Source organism: Crinia signifera, chromosome 3 (genome assembly GCF_055691185.1).
Source record: "Crinia signifera chromosome 3, ASM5569118v1, whole genome shotgun sequence".
NCBI classification, from domain to species: Eukaryota; Metazoa; Chordata; class Amphibia; order Anura; family Myobatrachidae; genus Crinia; species Crinia signifera.
In genome coordinates, this window is record NC_139219.1 from 221346001 (window position 1) to 221373186 (window position 27186).

The following is a 27186-nucleotide window of genomic DNA, read 5'->3' on the forward strand; positions in this document are numbered from 1 at the left end:
ATTGTTTCATACTATAAAACTTAATGTAATTTAACAGGTAGAATATTTTTTTTTTTCAGGTATATAAATAAGACATTCACATTTTGCTAAAATCAACATATATTTAAAACTTCCAATACATTGTATGCAACATATATTTATATAATGTTTGATAAATTAAAATGTTTATAAGATAAAAATATAGCATTTCCAAATTCAATTCCCATACAAAAATAAAGTCTTCATTGTTATCAATAGGCAATAAGAGAAATAGTGAATTGTAATGTAGACCAATCCCTGCTTCAAGTTCCCAAGAGATGCATTTTAAAATATCATTTTATTTCACTGCATCACCTAGATTTTCTCCCATAAATAAACAGCTTATGTTATAAAAAATAATAATGGTAAAGAAGCTGTGGAAGTTACTGTAGCTTACTACCTGCTCCCATATAACTACCCATCATACAGTCCAGCTATAAGACTTCCCTAGCCCTTGCATGTTTGTGCACAGGCCAGCATGCAAACATTTCCGTCAGGGTAGCAAAATGTGCCTGTAGGTACACTATATATTAAACATCCATTAGTTTTCTATTGATTTTCATTTGTGTAGTCTTTCATCTCTGGTCGTTTTATCTTGACCTAAAAAAAGACACACAGAAGAAGTGTTATTTCTTAGAGATGCAGAAGAAGATTTTACGAAACAAAAAACCCTAAAAATGATAGATAATCATTAAAGTCTAAAACTAAAATTATACACATTATACAATTATACAGGCATGGAAACAGGGGAGAACTAGGGTTACAGCTGTACCAGGCCCAAGAATCCCACAGATAAGTCTGAATTTAAAATTTGCCTGCGCCCTTGCAGTGACCAACAGGTGGTCTGTTCGAAGAGCCCCCGTGGGTTGGACAATCAATAATCTGGGTGGCCAATGTATTCAAGTTTTTTTGTTTCTTTAGTGCTCCAGAACAACAGTACATCGTGATGACATGAGGCACCACAATGATGCATTGTTATTCAATACATTAAACATGTAAAATATCTACAGTAGCACAAAACACCAGTAAGCATGTTGTAGTATATACCTCTGATAAACTGCTGACTTTCTCCAGGTGGGGTTTCCAGCTGACCAAATGTGGCAATTGTGGAAATGTGTTTGATGCTGGTATTTCTGATTCTTCTAGCTTTTGAAATGCTACAATAATAGACATAGAGGGTACAGAGTTATTAATAATGGCAATAAATGAGTCTGAATGTACACATTTTAATTCCTTAGAAAATATAAGTTATACAGTACTTACAGGGAAATAGGGAAGATCTCCAGCTAAATGTAGTTGGGTAATACCTGAAGAGAAATACAATGCATATTTTTATTAAAAGCATTAAAAGAAACAAGAGGAGCAGATACAATTAACAGCATATAACAACATATAAAATGGTTTGTCAGTAGCATTGTTATTTAGATACTATACACAAAATCTAATGCTGCCCATACACTTATGAGATATTGCATGCAATTATTTGATTTCAACCACATCTGTTTGATAAATGGAATTATTGTATACATATTTTAGGGACCATATGATGCAAGGCGTGGGCCCACCATCGAATGTCACTTCTATAGATAGTATGTGCTGCACAAAATAACTATTGAATTGCAGGAGTGTGTGTGTGTGGGGGGGGGGGGGGGGGCAGAGGGAACGCTTTTCGGCGTTGGCGGGTTTGGGGAGAGGGGACTGGAGGGACCTCTGCCAATGTCCATCTGTGTAGTTTAGCACTGTGAAGGAGCGCTAGTGGGCAGCGGGGGCAGCAATGGGCAGCGGTGGCTGCAGAATTGTTTAAAACACTGGGCAGCCCTTAGATTGGCTGAGCTCTCTCAGTCAATCAAAATCAAAGGGTCGCCCAGTGTTTTACTGTTTTTTTTTTTTTCATTCAGATTCTATTATATTATAGAAGGTGCTAAATAAATAAAAAGTGGAATTGGTTCCTATGGGCAACATCCCATCTTCAATAGAACTCCCATCTCAGTAAATTTACCCCTAAGTATAAGAACGCCTAACTAGGTCTGGAAACAGGAAGAAATCAGTTCAATAAATAATAAAAATAATAATAATTAATTGAATTAATACAGTACAGTAATACCCCTTTTACACCGCCGAAAAATCCGGGTCAGCGGCGGGTCAGACCCGGATCTTCGGCGGTGTAAATCCCTAACGCCGTGTCCCTTTACACGGGACTTCTACCCAGGTCCTGACCTGGGTAGAACATGGCTAGGACCTGGGTAGAGGGCGGTGTAAATGGGAACGCCGGGTCAGATGACCTGGCTCCCATTTACATGAATGGGGAACGTCCAACCTGCGGACCGCAGCTTCCGCAGGTTCGACGGATTGTCAGTCTGACACTGACAGCCGGCGCTGCTGTCTGCTATACTCTGCAGACAGCAGCGGCGGCGGGGGAGGGAGGTGAACGGATGCCTGTGTGCGGCATCCATTCACCTCCTGTCCAAAGGCGGGGGTGTGCGCGCAGGGACTGGGGGCAGCCTAGCAGCTTACCTTAGTGCTGGGCTGCCCCCAGCAGCGTTCCGGGTACGGCGGCGCAGATCGGCGCTTGAAGATGACATTGCGCTGTCATCTTCAAGCGCCAGGAAGGGGCGGGAGGGGGGTGCGGGCATTTAAGCCCGTTCGGTGTAAATGCCCCTAAACGCCGGGTCGCACCCGGCTTCAACCAGGGTCCAAAAAGCCGGGTGCGACCCAGCGTTTTGGTCTAAAAGGGGTATTAGTCATAATTGCTAACTATTGAAAAAGAATTTCAGTATAAGCACAGCTGTGTACTGCCACCTCTAGAAGGCATGTCATAAAGATGACTTACATCCTAATGTAGAAGAGCCCTAAAGCTTGTGTATTGTGTTTTACTAGAGGTTCCCTAATAAGTGGCCCTGAGACACCTTATTTAAAAATGCATATACAGTAGTGTTAGGGTCCCTGAGAGATGACACAGGGTCTGACAACTACCTTCAATGTACAGTCAGAGGTTCCATGATTGACAGCCGGCTGGAGACCAGAAATGAAGAGATCACGCACACAGAGTATCTCAGCAGACCTTTCTGATCTGAAGTTTATTCTTAAGGTGCTCATAGTTATACCCAAAATGTGGAATGCAATCCACGTCATTGCTCATTAAATATTTATTTTGAAGTTTTAAGCTAAAGCAATAAATTGATACTTTTTAATGAGATGTCAAAACAAAAGTGTGTTTATAATAGAAATAATTGGATCAATGTTAATAAGCAAGTAGAAACTTTGCCTCCTCCTTCTGATTCTCAAAACATTCCAAAACGCTATCTTCAAGTGACAGGTGCAATATCTTTGTTGGCTCATCTTCTGACCTTGGTAACAACTCTTACAATCACCTCAAACTTTTCCATCTTATACTGAAGCTAAAATCTGTTCTGCTAGAAGTATGTAAAGGAAAATAATCTTAAAGGGACAGTGATAGAACTGAATAACATATATAAAACTTAAACCTGATATGTATATAAAAGGTGAGAATCATATCTATACTCTATCAGTAGCCACAGGGATCATTGTGCCTTGCTCAGGCAAGGAAATGGAACTGATGATCCCATTTGGATGTATATATATTAGGGCGGAGTGAAAAAACTGAAATTGAGAAATTCAAAATCGGCTAGTGTGGGAAAGTTGTGACTTGACCTGAATAAGAAACGTGCAAAAGCATTTTGATCTGAATCAACATCTTCTGTTCTGGCAAGAGGCCTAAAGTTTCACTTTTTAGGTGAAAATGACGAAACCTATGAAGATGCTCCGATCTAGTTATAATTATGTCAGGATGTCTTAGAGTGGTTCATTAATATACTTTAGCATAGTAAAAAACAGTACGAGCTTGTCCTAGTGCAAAGTGACTGACTGGCGGGAGAAAAAATCCCTAATAATTGACCCATTTTCATGGTCACAATTGTGAATATTGTGTGTTTTCTCCTGAACGTGTTTATAATAGAAGAAGCACAAATACTCTAAATGGAATTTTGGTGACACTGTGTGAAATATAACACTGCATAATAGCCCTTAATCAGACCTGATCGCAGTACAAATTTGTTCTCAAATTGGGCAAAACAAATGCTGCATTGCAGGTGGGGCAGATGTAACGTGCTGAGAGAGTTAAATTTGGGTGGGGTGTGTTGAAACTGAAATCTAAATTGCAGTGTAAAAATAATGCAGCAGGTATTTACCCTGCACAGAAACAAAATAACTCAACACAAATCTAAAGGTGGCCATACATCTACAGATCGATTATCAGATCTGGCTGGTTGGAACAAATACCTGGTAATATCTGAATGACAGTTTTTGGCAGTTTTCCAGCATTTCAAAGCAAAGTGCTCTCATCCATTACCAGTATTTTGTTCCAAAAAGACAGATCGGACAATAAATCTGTAGATGTATGGCCACATTAACTCCCTCTGCACATGTTACATCTGCCCCACCTGCAGCTGCATTACAGCATATAATTATGCCAAAGATAAGCCAATATATTAACAGTTAAATACATTAAAGTGCATTATGCTGTAATAAGTATTGCTGATCAATCCTGCCTAGCAGGGCCGTCTTTTTGTATGGGCTTAATGGGTACTTGCCCAGGGGCCCCAGGCGTATAAGGGCTCTATGTTGATAGCTGAGGATCCCCTTTTTCCAGGGATACCAGAAAATCGGCCCTGGGGAACTGCAGATATCCAACTTCAAAGCAGCAGTCCACATCCGACCTGTTAAATACAATTTCCAGTCATATTTCTCAGGTTCTCTCTGACACTAGCGGCTTGTCTCTATCATGCCCAGAACCAGAGATATCAGCCTTCATGCAGCCGGTCCCTGCTCCAGCTCCAAACGTCTGGTGTAGTTTTATATTTTTGTCAATGGATTGCTCTGGCTCCTGATCTCTGATACCCAAGTTCCCAGCACCTCCTGAAAGTTCGGACTCTAGGTTTTTATACTAGGCTAAGAAATCTATTCCCAGATAATGGCGATATCTGCAGTCAAACAAGCTGCCCTTCCACCGGAAAATGACGAATATTAAGCCCACTCCATTATCCCCTGTGTATAAAACACCCCCTACCTCCCTGGAAGTAATTTACAAGGGACCCTTCATACAGCTCAGTGCCCCCTTCCACACGTTAGTGTTCACCCTCCCACCACCTGTGCAGTAAAGGAGTAAATAGCAGAAGTCACTGCTCCAGGTCCTACATGTTGAATGGAAGATAGAGCACCCCCTGCCACCCGTGGGACATCAAAGATGCTGCTGATACCACCCCCCACCCCTAGGAGGGGAGAATGGGTAAGGGCCCCAGTGCATTGCTTTGCCCAGGTGCCCACACTGCTGTTAAGACGGCCCTGCTGCCTAGAAATGAACACAGTGATTGGCATATATGTACTGCTGGACACCACTCATAGAATAATTAACCTGTTATTTTTTGAATCAATGTTCTTGTTTTTTTTCCCCTAAACATTAGATGTATTTGTTTATTTATTTACAGTTTCTTATATAGCTCAGCAGATTCCGTTGCGCTTTACAATAGTAGACAGTGATAAAACAAACTGGGTAATGACAGACAGACTTGGGGGTTAGAGGGCCCTGCTGCAAGCTTACAATTTATTACATCATAATACACTTCAACGTATTTAACAGTTAATATATTGGCTTATCTTTGGCATAATTATATGCTGTAATGCAGCCCATTCATATTCCCAGCATAGGGGATGCAACACTGTTTTTCTGTCAATAAACAGAAGTGATATGTAAAATGATACATTAGACAGTTTACACTTACTTGTAATACTTATTGTAACAGTTACTGTTTTTCAATAACAGACTGCAACAGTTATTTCTTATTTATATACACAGGATTGTCTATCTTTGTATATGCACTGCAAAGAGAGCAGCATAAATCCAATTTCATGTATTTCAGTGACACTGTGTGAAATATAACACTGCATAATGGCCCTTAATCAGACCTGATTGCAGTACAAATTTGTTCTCAAAATGGGCAAAAAAATGCTGGACTGCAGGTGGGGCAGATGTAACATGTGCAGAGAGATTTAAGGTGGCCATACATCTACAGATTTATTGTCCGATCTGTCTGGTTGGAACAAAATCCTGGTAAAAGATGAGAGCAAATGACAGTTGACCATTTGCTTTGAAATGCTGAAAAACTGTCATTCAGATATTGCCAGCTGTTTGTTCCAACCGGCCCAATCTGACAATCGATCTGTAGATGTATGGCCACCTTTAGATTTGTGTGAGTTATTTTGTTTCTGTGCAAGGTAAATACCTGCTGCATTATTTTTACACTGTAATTTAGATTTCAGTTTCAACACACCCCACCCAAATTTAACTCTCTCAGCACGTTACATCTGCCCCACCTGCAATGCAGCATTTGTTTTGCCCATTTTGAGAACAAATTTGTACTGCGATCAGGTCTGATTAAGGGCTTTTATGCAGTGTTATATTTCACACAGTGTCACCGAAATTCCATTTAGAGTATTTGTGCTTCTTCTATTATAAACACGTTCAGGAGAAAACACACAATATTCACAATTGTGACCATGAAAATGGGTCAATTATTAGGGATTTTTTCTCCCACCAAAGTCAGTCACTTTGCACTAGGACAATCTCGTACTCTCTTTTACTATGCTAAAGTATATTAATGAACCACTCTGGGGCCCTTATTCTGGTTGGTGCGGCCAGAGCCGCACACGGGGCTCCGGCCGCACAAACCAATCCCCGCCCACCCTACGGATCGCCACGGCCGTCCGTACACGGACGGCTGGCGATCCGCATAAAAATGGTGGAGGCTACGCCTCCACCATGGTGGGAGCTGCCCCCTGCATTCGATGGTCGTCGACCATCGAAGGCAGGTCCGCACGCCGCGGCAGCTCCCGCAAGCTAAGACCACACGGACAATCGTCCGTGTGGTAGCTTGTATGGGGGCTGAAAGCTGACATCCGGCGACGTCAGCTTTCCGCCCCCATGAGTGGCGTCATGCCCTCATTACCATGCATACGCCCCGCGTTTGCATGGGAACGCCCATGAAACGCGGGGCGTACACATAGGGAAATGAGGGCATGAAGCCCCTCACGCCCCTATACGCCCCCTTTGCGGCGGACGAAATACGTCTGCGGCGAAGGGGGCTGCACATGCGCAGATTGACCTCTGCGCATGTGCAGTGTTAAAACATCGGCGGTACGGCCGCACGCGGGCCGTACCGCACGAAGTAGAATAAGGGCCTAAGACGTCCTGACATAATTATAACTAGATCGGAGCATCTTCATAGTTTTCGTCATTTTCACCAAAAAAGTGAAACTTCAGGCCTCTTGCCAGAACAGAAGATGTTGACTCAGATCAAAATGCTTTTGCACGTTTCTTATTCAAGTCAAGTCACAACTTTTCCACACTAGCCGATTTTGAATTTCTCAATTTCAGTTTTTTCACTCCGCCCTAATATATATATAGCTGATTTCTGTTTTCCCTCCAAGAATGTAACCTCTACATAACGGAGGTAAGCAATCAGGGCTATTTTTAGACTCTTCAGGGAGTTAGGGAGATTTCTGCCATTTTAGTGAGTCTCCCTAACATTGAAGGAGAGTTGGCAAGTATATAGTAAGTGCATGGAAGCTAGCACAAACAATGCAACTTGTAAATGTACATTAGGTGAGCATTGACACCTATTTTCTAAGTACTGACACCTTTTTTAGGAAAAAATCCACAGGGTTTAAATGGTAACTCCCACCATTTCCCATAGATGCGACTGGGTAAAATAAGCCAGCACCACAGCACCCAAGGAGCCGGGCAGAGGGGATGGGGACAGTGATGTAGCTAGGTGCCACGGCGCCCGTAGCAAGGGCATTTTTTGCACCCCCCCAATTTGTAGTAGGTGAGGCTCCTGCACAGTGAAAAGTGGACACGGACCAACATTATACCACACACCGTAATGCCCATTGCACATTTTAGTGAACTTTGTAATTCCAATTACACATAAGCCCACACATGATGTCCATTAAATACTATATAACACACCGCAATGCCCATGACATACTATATAACACTCTGCAATGCCCATGACATACTAAATAACACTCTGCAATGCCCATGACATACTATATAACACTGTGCAATGCCCATTGCATACTATATAACACACCTTAATGCCCATTACATACTATATAACATACCGTAATGCCCATGATATACTATATAACACTCCGCAATGCCTATTACATACTATATAACACACCATAATGCCCGTTATACATTTGACACAAAAGTGCCACTTACCTACATGCTCAATGCCAGGGGCTTCATGCTCAATGCTAAGGGGCTTCATGTTCGATGCCAAGGGGCTTCATGCTCGATGCCAAGGGGCTTCATTCTCAATGCCAAAGGGGACTAAATTTGCTCATTGCCAAGGGGGCCAGAACTGTGCAGCGGCCCGCTCCCGGCTCCCTGACGCTATTTTCAATTCAATGCACCGCCAGTAGTGTGCAGCAGGGAGAGAGGTTGGGAGCAGTAGTGTGCAGCAGGGAGGGAGGGTGGGAGCAGTAGTGTGCAGCAGGGAGGGTGGGAGCAGTAGTGTGCAGCAGGGAGGGAGGGTGCGAGCGGTAGTGTGCAGCAAGGAGGGAGGGTGGGTGCAGTAGTGTGCAGCAGGGTAGGTGGCTGCAGTAGTGTGCAGCAGGGTGGGTGGGTGCAGTTGGGTGCAGTAGGTGCAACAGGGTGGGTGCAGTAGGGTGCAGCAGGGTGGGAGGGTGGGTGCAGCAGGGTGGTAGGGTGGGTACAGTAGTGTGCAGCAGGGTGGGTTGCAGTAGTGTGCAGCAGGGTGGGTTGCAGTAGTGTGCAGAAGGGTAGGTGGGAGAAGGTGCAGTAGGATGCGAGGGTGGGTGCAGTAGGATGCAGCAGGGTGAGAGACGTGAATTTTACATAGCAGCACATCTCTCTCCCGGACACAGCGGGCAGGGGAGGCTGGCAGGAGAGCTGGCAGTGCCGGCACAGCTCCGGCCGCCATGCTATCTTCCGGCGCCCGGAGCGTGTGCTCCACCCTCGCTACGCCTCTGGATGGGGAGGGGAGGTTGCGCCATGCTCTGTGCTCATGGAGGAGAAAGGAGCCGGGTGGGAGCCGGTTCGCGCCCTATTCGCTGGAGTGTAAGGACAGTGCTGGTCAGGACGGATGGAGTGGTGGTCGCGCCGCGATGTGCCGGCCCACCCGTGAGTTCTGAAGAGGGACTCTGGAAGTCCAGGCAGCCCCAACCACCTGGATCGGACCAGACAAATGCTCCCACGAGGGACTGGCTTTGGCAGTGGGACAGGCAGTGAGGGCGGCTGAGGGAGAACTCCTGCAGCTGCTTCTAATTTCTGGTGAGCTCAGCTCGACAAAATACATTACTGTATGTCTGTGTTACATTTACATTATTTCTCCTATATAGCAATATCAATATAAAAGATCCACTGATTTGTGTGACTGACCTGTGAGCATTGCAGTGGGCCACATATTATGTAATGGGCAATACGGTGTGTGGCATAATGTGTAACAGGCATTGTGGTGTGCCGCATAATGTGTAATGGGCAATGTGATGTGTCGCATAATGTGTAAAGGGCATTGCGGTGTGTCGGATAATGTGTAATGGGCATTGCGGTGTGTCGGGTAATGGGCATTGCGGTGTGTCAAATAATGTGTAATGGGCATTGCAGTGTGTTGGATAATGTGTAATGGGCATTGGGGTGTGTCACATAAGGTGTAACAGGCTTTGCGGTGTGTCATGTAATGGGATTTGTGGTGTGCTACATTAATGTGTGAGGGGCTTTGCGGTGTGTCACATAATTTGTAAGGGGTATTAATCCTTGAAGCGAGGCCACACCATTTCTTTGTACTGGGTGCATGCTTATTTTTTTTTTAATATCTATCGGAGGGGTAAATTTTTACTGTTCACACTAATGGTGGCCACACATGGTGCAATGCGCACTAGTAGAGACCTGAGGGGGGGGCATTATAAATTTTGCTATGGGGCCCCCAACGTTCTAGTTACGCCCCTGCTCTTAATATTTAGCTGGTTTTAAAATTCAAATCAATAAAAGTTATGTTTGACAATTTTTTTTCTTGGGACACCTCATTAATGTGTAAAGAATATGAAATCCAAGCTTATACAGAGTGCACCATTCAGGAATACTTTTTTCTTCTTTTGCTTCTTTCAAATTAAATAATGTTCTTGGGTGCACCTCCCTAGTCATAATTTAATCATTATAAACCAATATTATATACAATTACTGAGGGACGGGATAGCCATACCAAGTTATAAGCTGTGAGGAATCGTCACCTTTGTTTACCTTAATAGACCAGTAGAAGAAGGACTTGTATGAAAAATACCAAAATACTGTACCCTATGTTAGCAAGGTCATAATTTGGTCTAAAGAACCTAAAACATTGTGAAACATTGGGGGTCATTCTGGTTGATTAGGTAAGCTGCAAAGCTCGCAGCTTACTGAGTACTTGTGACACCGCCATGCTGCCCCGCACATCCCCATCCCCTGCTACCACCGAATCCCTTCACAATCATGCAAGGGGATGTGTTAGGAAGGCCAGGGCCACCATCAGGGGGGGACCATGGGACAAATGTCCTGGGCCCTGACACTCTGAAGAAAGAGGAGGGCCCTGTCCACTCTGCCGTCCTGGCCGCTAGTTCAGTGGCATGCCTCCCACTGTTGTACGCAGCGATCACAGCTTCCTGAGTGCGTCTCCGCTTATGCTTATGTAATGAGAGGGTCTCCACTCGTGCATATGTAATGAGTGGGTCTCCGCTTGTGCATATGTAATCAGTGAGTCTCCGCTGTAATAAGTGAGTCTCCGCTTGTGCATATATAATCAGCGGATCTCGCTTGTGTACATGTAATCAGTGGGTCTCTGCTCAGCATATGCAATGAGCGGGTCTCCGCTTGTGCATATGTAATGAGCGGGTCTTCGCTTGTGCATATGTAATGAGCGGGGACCCAATGCAGTGCATATTGAATGAGCGGGTCCCGTGAATATGTAATGAGCGGAGACACACGCAGTTCATTCAATATTCACAGCACTGAGTCATATGCACAAGTGGAGACCCACTCATTACATATGCACGAGCGTAGACAGGCAGCAGTCAGTGATCAAGGAGCCCGGTGGGAGATGGTGTGCTGCAGCCTAGTCTACTGGGCACTGATGTTGCCCGCAGCGCTCCCCTCACATGCAGGTGAAGGAGTCTTTGAGGACACGAGTCATGACACAGAGCTTGACAGGGGAAGTGCGCATGCGCAAACCCCGACCATCGGGGCAGGAGCTGAATTTTGTTCACAGCATGTGAACCAGAATTGGCCCCATTGCAGTATGAGTGCTCCGGGTGCTGAAGAGCTGAATGCAGGAGACAAGCTGGGCAAGTGACAAGCCTCCAGAACACCAGAACATTGCATCTGCTAGCTATTGTATGCTAAAAAGTAATTGCTGAGCATTTGCTGCTTTACAAATGAGGTGCAGAACAATGTCTTATCTTATTGTCCTTGAGCGTGTTTCTAGGAGCTAATTATGAACATTCTTGTTTATGACATAGAAATGTTTTTCTCTTTATATTAAATAACCAAGTAACCAGGGGCGTAACTAGAAGTTTGTGGGCCCCATAGCAAAATTTTGAAAGCCCACCCCCCACTGTTGAGTGACAGACAAAGAAGGTGTCGGAAGAGATTTTCCTGGAAAAAGAGGTAATGAGAAAGGAGTGTCAGAGAGGAAAACAGGGAGGTGCCCAGGAGAAAGTGAAAGGGATAATAGGGGAAGAAAGAGAATCAGGGATAGAGGGTTTCAGGGAGAGAGTGGAAGGAGCAAGAGAGAGAAGGAGGGGTGCAAGTATTAGGGCCAGATGTACTAAGCTTGAAAAGTGATATGGACAAACGTATGGACAGATACACACCATATGGGTGCATGGATCTATGGACAGACAGAAGGGGTATAGATAGATGGAAGAACATGTGGCACAAATGAACAATACATAGATCCAGAGGAAGATTGGGGGGGGGGGGGGGGTGCTGTCACTTACAGGGAGGAAGGGTGAGGGGTCGCAGGCACATGTATGAGTGAGCAAAGGGGCAGGTTGTCACCTGAAAGATGGGGGGAGGGTCACAGGCGAATGCAGGAGGAAGCAAAGGGGAATACATTCAACAAATAGTTGTACCCAAAAATAAATGCATAATATAAATCACAACACATAATTACATAAAAGGTACTTGTATATATCTCATAATATTGATGCCATTACCATCTAGTGCTAAACCAGATAAGCATATAACAGAGCCAGTAGCCTGCCTGCCCGTCTGCTCACCCCCACATTACCTGCCTGAGTGTGCCAACAGAAACCATCGGCTCCCTGCTACGCGTTGCTGACTGTAGATGATACAGGGGAGGAGCGCTGCCTCAGAGTTGTCCTCCCTCCGTTGTAGCCACAAGCCGCACACTGGATGATGGAGCCGCTGGGCAATGACAGCTTGCGCCCAGTAATTGCTGAAGGTAGCTGCAGCGCCCCTAGTGGTGTGCTATGCAGCTAAACCTATGCAGCCGGAACTGTAATCGCCGGAGAACAAATTTACCCGGCGCTGCCCTGCACCAAATTATAAAAAAAGAAAAAACATTCCAAAGGGTGCAGGGGATGGTCTGCTGGGACATTGGGCGCGCCCAGTGGCCAGGCGCCCAGTGGCCAGGCCCCATAGCAGTTGAATCCCCTACACCCTCCATAGTTACGCCCCTGCAAGTAACTTATATGGGAATTTTGTGAGAGGGGACAAAACTATATTCTGGGTATAAAAAGTGGGCAGGTTAAGTATGTAGCAGCCTCAACCAGTGGCATAGCTCGGGCGGTGCCGGCGGAGCATGAGCTCCAGGTGCCGAAATATATCAGGGCACCGGAGCCGTACACTCTGCCGCCGGCTCCCCCACCCTGCTCGCCAGCTCCCCCACTCCCCGTTACCTTCCCCGAAGTGCCCGGCTGTAGACGAGTCCTCTGCTGGACCACTAGCCAATAGGCGCTAAGCCACACTAGCCATAGCTTCGCGCCTGACACCAACAAAACCCCAACCCCAAGGTTATGTTTGGCCCATGGGCAAGCCAGTCAAAGAACAGGGATGACCTTCAGTTGGTGAAACCATCAATAGTCATCCATTGCATAGTTGGCACTTGCCATATCACCACCGATGGTAACACTGATGTCCATCACTAATTTAAATGTACAGGAGACAGTAATGTAAATGTTACTCACTCATCTGTATAGTCACTGGCATTTTTCCTCTTGCGATAGCAATGTACTCCCAACCAGATGCCCAGGAGGAGTAGGAAAAGGAATGCTAAAGCTCCAAATAATATTCCAAAGAAAGCATTCAGGTTCATGGAGAGATTCTCACACTGGGGTCCAGACGTGACATATATAGTAAAGGGCTGACAGCTGACAAAGGATAAATGCATAAAGTGTACAGGATCATATAATGGTTTTCCATATATTTACATTGTTTTTATATAGAATATAACACAAGACATAAGATAGATTTGGGGCCTGATTCAGAGTTGATCACAGAAGCAAAATCTTTCTCAAATGGGCAAAACCATATTGCACTGCAGGTGGGGCAAATGTAACATGAACAGAGAGAGGTAGATTTTGATGGGGTGTGTTCAAACAGAAATGTAAAGTTGAGGGGTAAAAATAAAGCAGCTGATATTTACAATGCACAGAAGAGAATCCCCTGGCTCGCCGCCCCACGCCCCCTGCCTGCACGGTTGTGTGTGAGCGCCCAATGAATAATCTACATGCCGTGGCCGCTCCCACACAGTGGTTGCGCATGCTCATGAATGACTATGCGCATTTGCAGTCACAAAAAATCTAATTAGAATCACCCACAGAGTTTGCATTTGCCATCAAATGAATCAGCCCCTTGGTTCAACAACATGCCAAATTTGTTTTGGTTTTTAGTTACATCTTCTTCTCTGGATGTCAGATTCACATGTGATGATTAACCTAAAGATTTGCAACTGCATGCAAACATTTTTCAACGTCAAATGTCGAACGCTTTAACCTATCGTCTTCAAACTTTGCACCCTGCCTTATCATCTTAAAAAACAGTGATGGGTTTAATCCAACAACCCCTTAAGGATGCTGTCATAAGGTTCCATGCTATTTCTGTTGTTTTCATGCATTGAAATGTGTTGGTGGAAAGCTTATGACTTTTTGAATACAACAAGGGCAGGGGAAAGCTCTCCAGGTGCTGGCTTTGGTAGGCTTTGTCTGTCTTTGTCTGTTTGCGGCCTTGATTTGGATGTTTGAGGCCCTGATCCTCCATGAGCGGCCCAGATCCTCCTTCAGTGCCAACAGGGAGGATCAGCGATGGGGAGGATCGACAATGGGGGGGGGGGGGGGGGCAGTAGCACACGCAGGGGGGGGGGGGGGGGGTTCTAAGTACCCAGAAAACCCCCAGGAGTCTTTCCATGGGTACAAGAATTTTAAAAATAGTCCCTTGGGAACCGGAGATATCTGACTTCAAAGTAGTGGTCCCCTTGCAAGCCTGTTAATTGCTCTTCCCAGTCAGATATTTCAGGTTCTTTCTGACATAGAGATTTTCTGAGGGTATATTCCAAAAGCTTGGACTCTCCCCATTTGATAGACACTAGAAGCTTGTCTCTACTGTTTCCAGAACCAGAGATATCAGCCTTCCAGCAGCTGCTCCAGCTCCACACACCTGGTATGTAGTTTTATATTCTCATTGGCAGATTGCTCTGCCTCCTGAGCTCTGATCACCTAGTCCTCAGCACCATTTGGTAGGTGGGATTCTCTAGTTTTTAATTCCATTAAAATCTAAGAACAGCGACAGGGGGGATGGTGGTGCGCCATTGGTTCAGCGCTGGAGGCACCACTGGCTTGTATTAGCTCCAGGTGAAATTATTTTAACACCAGTTTTGAGGATAACAATTATTAGAATAATACCAAAAAGATATTTATAATTTATAAATATCATATTTGTATTATTCATATAATCTTTATGTTATTCTAATCATTTTTAATGTAAAATGTCTAGCTGGTGCCTCACCAACACTTCATTACACCTTACTGATTAAACCCACAGAATGTTGACTTACTTGCAGCTGTATTCTCCACTGTTCATTTCACAGATGCCGTCATTTTTGCAGTATGAAGTGAGAATGCAATTTGAGACACATTCAAAAGTTCCATTATTTAGTGTGTAATTATTCATATTACAGCTGGCTAGAGCCAGTAATTGAGCTACAGTCACTGAGGAAAGAAATTAACAATTATCAACGTTATACCACATTGTGTGTGGCTGTTTCACAATGCAAGAACATGTTTTGACATTTTATTGCTGCAATAATTGTGCTTAGTACAGTTCAGAATCTCCATAATGGTTTATCAATCTACAAAGTATTCCAAATCCCAGCTCTCTCTACTAAGAAAAAATACTTTTAATTCTAACTAATAAAAAATGGAAAAAAATAAATATACAACAAATCATATAAAATCCACAAAGCAACCAAACAACAACTAATACTCTCTGAGGAAGCCGCCGACTGTATTTAGCCGGAGAAACGCGTAAGTTAAAAGGTTCTGGTACCAGTATCTTTGCCTGTGGACGGCCTTCTACCCACCATTGTTTACCCAAACGGCTGAATTGGAAGTGCTAACCCGGCCTGGGACAACATCATTATTCCTCTATCCTCGAACTTCTATCTTCAGATACAGCAAATTTAAATTCATATTTCATTCCCAATCAGTATGTTGCCTTCATACACAGATTGGCATACGCTCTACATATTAAATCAGATACTTCGCATTATACATTACACAAATTTCTAATCCAGCTGTACTCGCACATCTATTACTGCATGGACAAGTACATAGTGCTCTTTGTACAGTGGAGCAGGTCTCTAAGTAGTGAGAGTGTTCTTTCATCACACACCTGCCACTAGTGATGGAACTTGCGGGTGGTGCCCTCCCCCACATGGAGAAAAGCAGTGATAAATTGGGTGATGGGGAGAGGCAGTGGGTGACTGGGGAAGCATATGTGGCAGAGAGAGGCAGCAGGTGGTGGGTGAAAGTGGGAGAGGCAGTGACATGAGAGGTAGAAGGATACACGGAGAAGCAGAGATCGAGAGTGAAAGGCAGTGTGTGACTGGAAGAAAAAGGAGGTGACACAGAGAGGTGATTGGTGCCATGGTGTGACAAGGAAATGCGGTGACCACCTCCTGCTGTCATAATGGAGAGGTTGGCAAGGAGAGACAGAAAGTGACAGTGGAAGGCAATGAGTGAGAGGCAGTAGATGAAAGCAGGAGGCAATGAGTAGCTAGTGTGATAGAGAGGCTGAGGGTGGTTGGTATAGGGCAGCGGTTCTCAAACTGTGGGTCTTGACACTTCCAAGGGGGGTTAGAGTTAAGCAGTGGGGTAGACACTAGTTGGAGGGTTAGGGTCAGGCTGCAGGGGTAGTGGTAGTGGAGGATTAGGGTTAGGCTGCACGCAGGTAGGAAACTCTGTTGGGATTCTCCATATTGGCATTCCGGGTTAGGACGTTTGATCGCAGGCATCCCCAACACGAGGATATCATATGTATCCATGAGTATGTCTAGTACATGCCATGTTTTTCTTGTCTCTTAGCTGCATGTAGATTGTCAGTTCTCAAGTTCATATAGACCATTTGGGTGTGGCATAGGGATCCTACAGTCAGGATCCCGACAGTCATTAGCCCGACGTCGGTATCCCAACTGACCGGACTCAGACAGCACGGTGAGCGCAACAAAGCCCCTTGCGGGCTCGCTGTGCTCGCCACGCTGCTGGCACGGTGGTTCGCTATGATCACCACCTATTCTATTCTCCCTCTATGGTTGACGTGGACCCCGATAATGGAAAATAGCCGGTGGCCGTCGGGAACCTGGCTGTCTGTGTTTTGACAGTTGGGATCCCGACGTAATGGATAAATGACTATCGGGATCCCAACTGTCGGGACCCCGTCCGCACCCAGACCATTTATTCCACTTTTTTCAGGCATATGACCTAAAATTATTGGTAGTTTATAAATAAATATTATTTCTTAATAATTGGTGACTCTCCCGGAATCCTGGGACATCTCACGGATTCCCGGAAGAGGACCCCTTTCTCCCGCAGCTGCCGCTTCGCTTCCGCGATGTGTACTGTGCACGTGCTAGATAATGGTGATGATGATGCCAACACCCCCTGGCAATGCAAGGCCCGGCCCCTGGCAATGCAAGGCTCACCCCCTGGCAATGCAAGGCTCGCCCTCTGGCTTTTACTTTTCTCCCTGAAATGGTTTTTCAAAAGTAGGCAACCCTGGGTTAGTCTCCAGATGAGGTGGCCAACTGCCACAGAAGTTTGGCTAACCAAAGTGCATGGTCAGGGCCCCTTGATAATAATATATATATATATATATATATATATATATATATATATATATATAGGAAATACTGCTAGTGAATGATGATCATGTACCAGCTTAATAATGGCTATGCCCTGTAGAAAATACACCATAGTACCAAGAAGAGGTGGGGCCCACAGTCAGGGGCATAACTAGAACTTTTTGGACCCCATAGCAAAATTTACAATGGGACCCCCCTAACTCAGGTCTCTACAAGTGCACACCGTTTGTGGATATCATTAGTGGAACAGTAAAAATGTGCTCCTCCAATAGATATTTTAAAAATAAAGAATGCACACATTATATAAGAAGGTGTGTGGCCTCGCCTCAAAGGGTTATGCCCCTCACACATTATGTGACACACCGCAAAGCCCATTACGTGACACACCTCAATGCCCATTACGCGACACACCGTAAAGCCCAATACACGTTACGCGACACACCACAAAGCCCTTTACACATTAAGCGACACACCACAAAGCCCATTACATACTATGTGACACACCGCAATGCTCATTACACATTACGCGACACACCGCAAAGCCCAATACACATTATGTGACAAACTGCAAAGCCCATTACACATTGTGTGACACACCGCAAAGTCCATTACACATTATGTGACACACCGCAAAACCCAATACACATTACGCGACACACTGCAAAGCCCATTACACATTATGGGGGTTATTCTAGTTCATTCTTTCTGACAAAATCCTTCTTAGATGGACAAAACCATGTGCACTGCGGGTGGGGCAGATGTAACTTGTGCAGAGAGAATTAGATTTGGGTGGGGTTTTTCTTCAAAGTGAGATCTATATTGCAGTGTAAAATAAAGCAGTCAGTATTTTCCCTGCACAGAAACAAAATAACTCACCCAAATCTAATTCTATCTGCACATGTTACATCTGCCCCCCTGCAGTGCACATGGTTTTGTCCATCTAAGAAGGATTTTGTCAGAAAGAATGAACTAGAATAAACCCCTATGTGACACACCGCAAAGCCCATTACACATTATGTGACACACCGCAAAGCCAATTACACGAGACACCGCAAAGCCCATTACACAACACACCGCAAAGCCCATTACACATTACACGACATCCCGCAAAGCCGATTACACAATACACGACATACCGCAAAGCTCAATACACATTACGCGACACACCGCAAAGCCCAATACACATTATGCAACACACCGCAAAGCCCATTACACATTACGTGACACACTGCAATGCCCATTACACAATACGCGACACACCGCAAAGCCCATTACACATTACGTGACACTGCAAAGCCCATTACATATTATGCGACATACCGCAAAGCCCATTACACATTACGTGACACACTGCAATGCCCATTACACAATACGCGACACACCGCAAAGCCCATTACACATTACGTGACACTGCAAAGCCCATTACACATTATGCGACATACCGCTAAGCCATTACTCATTATGCGACACACTGCACAGCCCATTACACATGGGTGTGGTATAGGGTTCCGACAGTCGGGATCCCGATAGTCATTAGCTCGACGTCGGGATCCCGACTGCCCGGATTCAGACAGCATGGTGAGTGCAACAAAGCCCCTTGCGGGCTTGTTGCGCTCGCCGCTCTGCAGTCATGCTGCGCTCGCCACGCTGCGGGCACGGTGGCTCGCTGCGCTCACCACCTATTCTATTCTCCTTTTATGGGGGTCGTGGACCCCCACGAGCGAAAATAGCATGTGGCCGTCGGGCACCTGTCTGTCTGCGGTTTTAGAGTCGGGATCCCGAAGTTGGCCACCCTTACACATTACGCGATACACCACAAAGCCCATTACACATTATTCAACACACCGCAAAGCCCATTACTGTACATATTATGCAAAATACCGCAAAGCAAATTACACATTATGTGATACACTGCAAAGCCCATTACATATTATGCGACATACCACAAAGAACATTACACATTATGTGACACACTGCAAAGCTCATTACACATTAAGCGACACACTGCAAAGCCCAATACACATTACGCGACACACCGCAATGCCCATTACGCGACACACCGTAAAGCCCATTACACATTATGTAACACACCGCAAAACCCATCACACATTATGTAATGCACCGCAATGTGTAACCGCAAATCCCATTACACATTACGCGACACACCGCAAAGCCCAATATACATATACGCGACACACCACAAAGCCCAATACACATTACGAGACACACGGCAAACCCATTACACATTATGCAACAATTACAAACTTAATATTATTTCTTAATCTGTCCCACGCTGCTCCTCAGGCACCGCGGCTCCTCTCTGCGTCACAGGTGCAGGAGTATGAGAGATCTGTGCACCATCACCTTACTGCTGGGTGGGGGGGGGGCAGGTGTGCATGCAGCAGCAGGGCCACCATAAGGTGTACATGTGGGATTGGTGTCTCAGGCCCAAAGGCAGGTGCCACGGCAGTATTGTGGACCCAGATACAACAGGAGACCACTGCTACTCGTCCCCGCCCCTCCTAGTACCGTCTGCTCTAGCCTCTGAGTCAAGCAGCGCTGCAGCATTTTTAATTTGCTGCTCTCCTGAAGTAAATCACAGCTCACGGATTAGCAGACAATCAGCCTGCCGTTCTGTGAGCAGTGATTAGTTCACAGATAGTGGCAGATTTTAATATGCTGCTGCACTGTCACAACTAGGGGGGGGCACAGGGGGTTTTGCCGGGGACCGCAGTGGGTGTAAGCGGCGGGGAGAGTATCGGTGGCAGCCGGCGGGAGGCTGGAGGAGGTGGTGGCCAGACCACCATACTTCACTGGCAGTCAGGATTCCACCCTTGGCCACCCTGCGCTGTCAGTCCCACTGCCTGCATCACCGTGTCAGAGCAAGGCAGCAGCGCAGCAGAGCAGCAGACAATCTCTCCTCCCACAGTTTCTTCCGGAATCTTGTCCCACCCCCTGCTCGGCTTCCTACTTACTTTCCCTCGGGCGAGCAGCTCAGCCTCACACAGGCGGCTGCAGCAGCAGTGGCTCCCTTAAAAAACAATAAAATATCTAAGCACAGTGCAGGGGAGTGCTTGCTGTCCATCGGGCCCCCCTAGCCGCCAGGCCCCATAGCAGCTGCACCCCCTGCACCCTCGGTAGTTCCGCCACTGCCCACAGCATATTTCCTCTGTACCCCTGTGGGCCAGTCCAACCCAATATGCTAGTCACTATTTATGCACAATTAGCTGGTCATCATTTGATTGATGTTATTTTTCTGATAAGCTTTCTGACACTGAATTTCAAGTAAAATATTGAGTACTGTATCTGCTATTAAGCTGGCTACATAATTTACACTGCAACACTAGATGATATATTTAAATAATGTAGAACACTTACAATGACTCCCATCTGTAAAATTAGTAAATCTAATGTCGGCTGAGCGTCCATTTGCAGTTTCCTCAAGAAACCCCAGCAGATCATTATTAAGGAATGAAATTATTGTCACATTTGCCAAATACGTAAATTGAGCATTGAATTTTGCCAAAAAATAATTAGAAAGATTCCTGAAAAAAGAGAATAAAACATATAAAAGGTAAAACAATATTGGCAGCTGATGGGACCCGCAGGGTGCAGGCATCAGTAAGTTCATACACACTTACGATGCCAGAGGGCTACAAGCTAATGGGTAGGGGAGAGCAGAGGCCATGCTGCATTCTGCGGGAGTACACATGCATCGGTGAAAGCATACACGCAAGGCGATATAATAAACTATATTACTCAGAAAGGCTAAAATGACCACCTAGTGTGAAGGGCTTTAGTCTTCTTACCCCACCTTTGAACCTAAACCTAACCTCCCCACCTTCTAAGGACTCAGCGCTTCCTGATTCCACACCGGCATCTTCATTTCTGTCATATAACTTGTCAATTTTAGGAATGCTGGCATCCCAACCGCTGGAATACTGAACGCATCCCGAATGGGGGATTGCTGGAGATGTTGGTTAACCCTGTTAATCCCGAAGCACTTTCCTCTACTGAGCATGTGATGGGCAGCGTAACCTTTAGGCCCTGTTCCAGCTGAACCCACTGCAGTGGCGATAATTCAGACACTTGCTTTATTAGCTCATTGTTGACTGCCACTGGACTGGTAAAAAAAAAAAATTACTCAGAAAGAAAATAAATTGTGCTCAATAATTTATCACTTTAGAAAAAAAAGAATATAACTATTGGTAATAAAAACAAGCTGCACATTTTTGATCAGTTGCTCATTAAGAAGAAAGTTTATCCTTGCCAAGACGACAAGCAAAGTAACTCTGGCTAGCTGGACAATAATTGGCTCTGTAGGACAATGCTCCAGCTTAAAAAGAATGCTATCAAAAATGGAAAATTAGGACTTCATCATTGAGTCAGATCGCCACTGACACCACCCTTGCAAATATTTATTGATTTGGTAAAAGTAGGGCAGTAAACATCTTTACTCCTGAACAATATTAAATATGCACTAAAAAATCCCGAGGGTAACAACATACTGTAGTACAATATTCCTGGGGGTTTTATAACATCTTTGCTATTTGCTTATGCCCTGTACATACAAAACCATAAATAATGCAAAAATAACATTGGGGCTAACATTTAGGTCAATTAAGTGGTTCGGATTGTTACTGTAGGTCAACCGTGTCTAGGTTGACAGTCAATAGGTCGACCACTATTGGTAGACAGGCAAAAGGTATATATGATCAATCAACATGCACTAGATCGACATTGATTAAAGGCCGACACAAGCAACAGATCGACATGGCAATGGTCACCACATTGCCTTCTCAACCCTCCCTCACCCAAGCCACCAGCCACTATCCATGCACAAGATCTTGCTTCCTGCTTCAGGGATAAGATTGACAAGATCAGAGATTAATTGGTATGCTAAAACTCAGTTGGTGATCTGCTCAATTCCATACCTGAGCCCTCTGATGCATTTACTTCATTTCATCCCACGAATGAAGAGGAAGTATCTGCACTTTTTTCTTCCTCCCACTCTACTATCTCTCCTCTTGACCCTATACCCTCAAAAATAAGTAAATCTCTGTCTCCTGTGCTCATCCCAATCTTAACTAAAATCTGTAACTTCTCTCTACTGGTGTCTTTCCTTCATTGTTCAAACATGCAGTTATTACTCCGATTCTGAGAAAACAGAATTCTGATCCTAGTTTTCTCTCAAACTACCGTCCCATTTCTCAACTTCCATGCACCTCCAAACTACTTGGAAGACTTGCCTACACTCGCCTCACACACTTTCTTAACTCGTACAACTTACTGGACCTGCTTCAGTCAGGCTTTTGTGCCCAACACTCCACAGAGACAGCACTGAATAAAGTTGTGAATGATCTGGTCACTGCTAAGTCTAAAGGCCACTATTCACTACTAATTCTTCAAGATCTCTCTACTGCTTTTGACACTGTTGACCACACACTTCTCATACAAACACTACAATCCCTAGGTCTTGAAGACACAACCCTCTCTTGATTCTCATCCTACCTATCTAACCGCTATTTAAGTGTTCGTTTCTCTGATTCTACCTCCTCTTTGCTACCTCTTTAAGTTGGAGTACCTCAGGGTTCAGTTGTAGGTCCTCTGCTTTTCTCAATCTATACCTCATCTCTTGGCAAACTAATCTGCTCCTTTGAATTTCAGGAATTTTCCGGCTCCTGATTGGCCTCTAGGCGGCCAATAGAATAATTCGGAGGAGAGGCGCGGAAGATGAAACATCTCTGCATCTCTCCTCAGTCCGTGACAGGGGACTGCCGGGACACTCACGTTTTGTTGTTTTGCAAAGACCTGGACTACTTCAGAAGAGAAGAGGGCAGATCTGCACTAGAGGAGATTTGTATGTATAATTTTCTTCCACAGGTCCCCTATGGATTACTTCGGACCCCAGACCCGGACGCCGACATGGACACCAACATGAACCCAGACGCCGACATGGACCAGGACACCGGACCAAGACTGAGGGCTACCTAAGGGCTCAAGATAGGTAAGTATCAGTATGTGTGGGCTTTGGATGCATTAAAGTTTTATTTTTCTTGGGTGTCAGTGTGTTTATTTTACTATTTTTCATACTGTGGAACTACAAAAGCCAGCAGGCCCTTTAATGCCCCGCATGCTGGGACTTGTGGTTCTCCAAGTCCCAGCTTGCGGGGGAGGCTTGCTGGGACGGTACTTGTTTCCTAGCACGGCGCCCGCGATTTTGATTGTATTGATCTGGTCGGAAAAATCGCGTTGATCGCATCGCATGCCATCGCATTTGATCGACGCGATTGACGCGATTTTTACATTGGAATCAATGTAAAATGGTCCCCGAGACCCAATTTTACATTGATTTCAATGTAAAAAGCCCTAAAACCCCCCATTTTAATAGCAAACCCCCCCCTGATGGGTGAAATGGCCCTCCATTGTTAATGCCACCCCACTATTGACGCCAACCCGAAGCGTGGCGAGCGCAGCGAGCCCGCGAGGGGTGGCGGTACGCATCCTCTGAACTTTTCATACCCCCCCTATCCACGTCGGCAAGGAGTTGATTTTAGAAAGTGTGGCGAGCACAGCGAGCCACCGAGCCCGAAGCGTGGCGAGCGGACACGCATAACTTCACAGGTATAGGCATCCGCTCGCCACGCTTCGGGCTCGAAATCAGCTTTATAAAATCAACTCCACGCCGACGTGGATAGTGGGGGTATGAAAAGGTCGGAGGACGCGTACTGCTGCCCCTCGCGGGCTCGCTGCGCTCGCCACGCTTTGGGTTGGCATCAATAGTGGGGTGGCATTAACAATGGGGGGGCATTAACCATACTTTATAACCATATACAATGAGAAATGGGCCATATTGGCCCATTTCCCATTGTTCCTAATGTAAAATCACGTTGATCGCACCGACGTGATCAACATGATTTTAACTTTAAAAATAATTTAACATTATTCTCTATGGGAAAATCGCGTTGATCATTATAATGGGCCGCGATGGACACGATCAATGCGATTTTCTCTTTTACCAGCAAATAAACTGGTGATTGACAGAAAATTGGGACCATCGCATGCCTTAAGTACCTTAAACTTAATGCATGCGATCAACCCGACAGGTGCTGTGCTAGGAAACAAGTACCGCTGGGACTCATATTTCCACAGTATTAAACAATAGTTTATTCTATTTTTTTTTTACACAACTTCCTCAGTCCTCCTCCAGGACCACCGGGGACAGCACCAGGCTTCAGCCTGGTCAGGTAAGTCCTGGAGGGGGGGGGGGGGGCTTGTCGGCTGACTGGTCGGTAGGGTGAATGCTTTGGTCGGGGGGACTTGTATAAAAAGTCTCCCCCCGGCTGTGGCATTACCCTGCTGGCTGGTTTGGCCTGGGGCTGGTTCTTAAAATACGGGGAACCCTTAGTCATTTCGTCCCCCATATTTTGGAACCAATACCCGGACCTGGAGCCTGGGGCTGGTTTTAAAAAAATCGGGGAACCGCTATTTGGTTGGTTTCCTGATTTTTTAATACCAGCCCCGGCTCTTTCAGCCTGGTGCTGGTTACGGCTGTGGAGGGACCCCACGCTGTTTTTTTTCGTTTATTTATTTATTTTTCTATTTTTTTTACACTGAAGCCTGCACGGATCTGACTGATCTGTGCAGGCTAAAGCCAAATACGACAGGAAAATAAAGTGTATTTTCCAGTCGTATTTGGCACGCCATTCGCGGGCGTTTTATGCTAATTAGCGGCCGTATTGAAAATATGGCTTAGTAAATCAGGAATCACCATTCTTCTGAATGGTGATTTCTGTCATATTCATTCGATGGTGTATTCATTCGTATTTGTAAATACAAATACGAATGTCCCATCAATACGAAAACTCGTATTAGTAAATGCCAAAAATACGTATACACCAAAAAAAAATCTTACTTTCGTAAGAAAATAGGATTTTTTTCCAATCATTGTTCTTAATAAATTTCCCCCTAATCGTCTGCAAAGCTACTCTGTCATTCACTTCATTATTTACCTGTATTCTACCGTATTCAATACAAAATTATTTTCCTTATATACAAAGCCATAAACCAAACTACACCAACATACATATCTTCTCTTATCTCAAAATATCTTCCAACATGAGCTCTACGCTCATCCCAAGATCTGCGTCTCTCATCCACACTCATTACTCGCTCCCATTCCGGACTGCAGGACTTTCTTCGAGCTGCACCCACTCTGTGGAATGCCCTCCCGAGCACAATAAGACTCTCCTCCAGTCTCTAAACCTATAAGCGTTCCCTAAAAACTAATCTCTACAGGCAAGCTTTTCAAATTCCAGAACCAGTCACAGAACTTTGCATTCTGGTGGAATTGATGCAATAAAGAATAAAGTATCTATCCTTATGTATCAATGCCTGTTTCCCTATAGAGTGTAAGCTTGCAAGCAGGACCCTCCTACCTTTTGACTGTCTGTAAATACCCTGTTTGTTGTATCACTGTCTCCTTTTGTAAAGCGCAACGGAATATGTTGCGCTATATAAGAAACTGTTAATAAATAAATAAAATAAAACGTATAGGTAGACATAAATTTTTTGCTATTTTTTCTTTCAATTAACTTGCATTAAACTTATTGGGGGTCGATGATGACAGATGTTGGCATAGAAAAAATAAAAATAGTCAACCTTTTCCTATGTCAACCATTTCTCAATAGATTGCTTTTGTCAAACTTTTATAAATATCCACCTAGCGCATGTTTACATTCATATTCAACCTAATTCTGTTGACCTAGTAATTCACACCTCTATGAAGGCAGATGACACTCACTGTGGGGTAGCCAGGATACTCGTATTACTTAACAGAGATGACACATCAACTGAAGCATGTGATAGAACACTTGCTAGCTGCAGAAGAGAAAAAAGCAAGATCAACATATGCATTTAATGGTGACAGTTTGTACTAGAGAAGGATAGGTCTGTGGAAAAATAAATGGTACTTGTGTAGCTTCACGGCGACAGTTATGTAGTTAGCGTAGCGTCCCTGTCAGAATCAGTGTAGTGTTCCCACGGCCAGTGTAGTCAGCATCCCTGTCAGAATCAGCGTCGTCTTCCCACCCATTCGCGGTTAGCCGGAACTTTCGTAGTTAACGTAGTCAGTTAGCGTTATGCAGTTAGTGTAGTCAGAGGCCTAACTAATATTGTGGCGCCCCCCCGCCAAAAAATTACCTTACCCCTCCGCATGCCGCCGGCCACGCATTCAGTCCGGCACCGCAGATAGCCTCCGGGCTCCGTCTCCTGCAGTAATGAAAAATAACACGACAAAATGGCTGCCCCCGTACAGCAGACAGTTTTTTTAGAGATGTTAGAGGAGGCGGCGGCCTCCTCTAGCATCCTTAAAAACTGTCTGCTATTAGGGGGCAGCCATTTTGTCGTGGATAGTAGGGGTTTGAAATGGAGGCATTTGCCAGTATGTAACATGGAGCACTGGCAAATGCATCCTTTATTGTGCATGAGATGCACTTGCACACCGCACCCCCACTACCGAACTCCTAACCCTGTCCGCAGGGTTGCCATACCCTGCCGCCATCGTTACTGAGACACATATGCATCTGAGACGCTCCTGCAAACAGATGGAGCGCCTCTCCGCCGGCACCCACATAACCCCCTCTCCGCCGGTGTCCCCCAGTGCAGGGGATCTAGTGGTTACCAGCGCTGTGTGAGAGGTGCTCACTAGGCTTGC

At 45.2% G+C, this 27186-nt stretch overlaps 1 long non-coding RNA gene across 1 annotated transcript; it reads right to left on the reverse strand.

Moving 5' to 3' along the window:
- Positions 1–1087: 1087 nt before the first annotated feature.
- LOC146064240 (uncharacterized) lies at positions 1088–13383 on the reverse strand. The gene is made up of 3 exons (XR_014471771.1): positions 13303–13383; positions 1282–1325; positions 1088–1175 (listed from the first exon to the last, which is right to left on the reverse strand). It is a non-coding gene; the product is annotated as an uncharacterized LOC146064240 (long non-coding RNA).
- Positions 13384–27186: the final 13803 nt, after the last annotated feature.